The 2,776-nt window shown below is 36.6% G+C and overlaps 1 pseudogene; it reads left to right on the top strand.

Annotated features, from left to right (window-relative positions):
* Positions 1–778: 778 nt before the first annotated feature.
* LOC148012230 (uncharacterized) lies at positions 779–1,351 on the top strand (annotated as a pseudogene).
* Positions 1,352–2,776: the final 1,425 nt, after the last annotated feature.

The following is a 2,776-nucleotide window of genomic DNA, read 5'->3' as shown; positions in this document are numbered from 1 at the left end:
CTACTTGAGCACTTTGACTAAGCAAGAGGGATGGACTAATCAGGAGTTCAAACGAATCCAAAGAAAAGCATATGGGTATTTCTCAAAGAATGGCCATCTATAGAAGCATCCAAAGCAAAGAAACAGGACTCCATAGAGGGTAATATGCGATAAGGAGACTAAACAATAAATTATCAAAGAGTTTCATAAGAGTCTATGGGCTAGTCATCAAGATGTGTAGACCACTTTTACAAATATCAAAGAAAGATATTGGTGGAAAGGTATGTATAAATATGTATTGCAGTTTGTGGAGACATGCTACTTGCCAAAAGTATGCCAATGTGCAATATCATGATGGTCTACATGTTACCTATCCATTAGCCATGCATTACAAATGGGTGGTTGACTTGGTGACTATGCCTATGGGACTTTGGTAAATGTGATACATTGAACTTGCTAGGAAAGATCTAACAAATTAGGTGGAATGAGAACAAAGGCTACAAATGCAATATGTAAATTTCTTTTGGAATATGTTATTTGCCGCTATGGTTGTATTGGAAAGATAACTATAGATTGAGGAGAGTTGGATGCAGAAGAAGGTAGGGAATTATTCTTGAGGTTGGGTATAAAGCTTGCTCTCACTTCACCATACAATCTTGAAGGCAATGGAGAAAGTGAACGCGAACACCTGCCTATCATCAGAGCTTTAGCCAATGCATGTAGAGGTAAGATTTGAGAGTGGCTCAAGCTACTTTCGTATGCTTTATGGGCTGATTGCACTACACATAGTACAGTGACTGGATATATGCCTACCGAGTTGATGTATGGTCAAAATCTTGTTATGCCTATTGAGGATGTTATTACTGCTTGGAGTGTGCTACCTTGGGAGAATGATATGAATAGGGAGAACCTTCTTATTTTGTGGATTCGATAGCTAGAAAGGAGGGCCAAAGACATCAAGATTGCAACCATGCATTTAAAAGATGCCAGTTTGAAGAATAAAGATAGGTTTGACAAGAGACATAGGCTTCGTCCAAAAGTCATTGAGAAAGGAGATTGGGTGTTAGTCTATGATAGTAGTCTTGACACTCAACATAGTACACTTAGAAAGGTTTCTAAGAGATGGTTTGATTCGTATATTGTGAAGCATGTACATGATAACACAACATATTCTTTGTGTGAGATGGATAGTACATATTTGAAGATTTGTATTGCAAGAAAGAGAATCAAGATTTTTAAGCAATGGAATGTAAGTGAATCAATTGAAGAACATGTGCAAGATGATGAACATGTTTATGTTGACTTGGATGATCAAGAGGATGATGAAGATGCAAGGATGGAAGATGAATATATTGATCCATATGAAGATTAACCATGTGGCACATACTAGAGGATATGCGGGTTTGGAGGGAGTGGATGTCGTGCATCTACATGGACACAATGTGAAAAACCCTCGAGTGCATTATCATATAGCTTTCTTATTCATCTAGAGAGTCAGTGTCATATTAGTCATTAGTGTTAGTGTCTTTAGTATGGATGGTTCAAAATTACATGATTTTTTGGACAAATTTACCCTATTTTTGATATTTTGGATATTATTTATTGTAAATATACTCAAAGGTGTAGTAAACATTTGGAATAGGGTGTCATGCATAAAGTAAGTTGCTTTTCAGCCACTTTTGGAGATCTCATGCAAAAAGAAGGGCTCTCGAAATTGTGTTGGGTGCAGTTGCAGTTTGAAGGTAGCAAGCAACACTCTGGATGAGGGGAGGGGAGAAGGAGAAATCTAAGTGAGTTCCTATTAGGTATTCTGGGGTTTTACCCCTATTTCAAAGCCAATAGAATCATCAGATTTGCCATCTGAGTAGCAAAGTAGAAGCTAGTGTTTGGTGTGAGTTTTTGGGTATGATAGGGTGAAATAGGACAAGCAAAGGGGAGACTCATTTAAACATGTTTTCTTAATCAAGGATTGGTTTTGGGATACTTTGAGCCTCTGATCTCTTGCATGTATGTTGTTTCATCTCTTATTGGTCTTTACTTTATGTAAGCTCTATTATCATCTCTACTCTCATATAAGAATATGCCTAATCTCGTAGTACCACTAATCCTTGCTTAAGAATCTCTTTATCATCATATACACCTATTTATCCACCACTACTACTTTTATTCACTCCCAAGCTAGAGACTCAGTGTCTTCTTGGCATACGCATAGATTATCTTGACAACAGGGCACATTCTTAAGAGCCAATTATTTTCCTCTTAGGCGGAAGGTCGTGGGGATGCCTATCACTTTCAAGCATAAGACTTGAAGGTGTGAACATGGGTGAAGTCGTTTGTGGGTGATGCCACAACATCCACATCACGTGTTAAGTTCTACATGTTTTAATTAGTTAATGAAATTCCAATTATTTTATGATTTATTATGGTTAGCTGCTTTAATTCAATTAATTATTTTACTGATAGGATTTTTTGAATTTTTGACAGCTAATGTGTAGACACGATATAAATTGGATATGTGTGGCACGCACAATTTAATTTAGAGAATTTTTCTTTAGCCTATGGCATGCGCACAATCCTTTTGTAAATATTTATTGATATTCTAGATTTAAGAGAGATATGTTGAAGATATTTCATAAATGTTTTATGGCTCCCGATGCCAATGGTTTATGCAATAGCTTGCAACCATCCATTTAGTGAACTCAAGCTCTTTTCACCTAAAGAGTGATGTAAAGGTCCAACTTTGGGCAAAGCAAGATTCAATTTAATATTATAAATATGTACATGGAGAAGCAAACCA

The sequence above is a fragment of the Lygodium microphyllum genome, chromosome 27 (genome assembly GCF_053477565.2).
Source record: "Lygodium microphyllum isolate KBCC chromosome 27, Lygodium_microphyllum_v1.1.10, whole genome shotgun sequence".
NCBI lineage: Eukaryota > Viridiplantae > Streptophyta > Polypodiopsida > Schizaeales > Lygodiaceae > Lygodium > Lygodium microphyllum.
The sequence above is the reverse complement of the archived record's forward strand: the minus strand, read 5'-3'. Positions and strand labels throughout refer to the sequence as shown.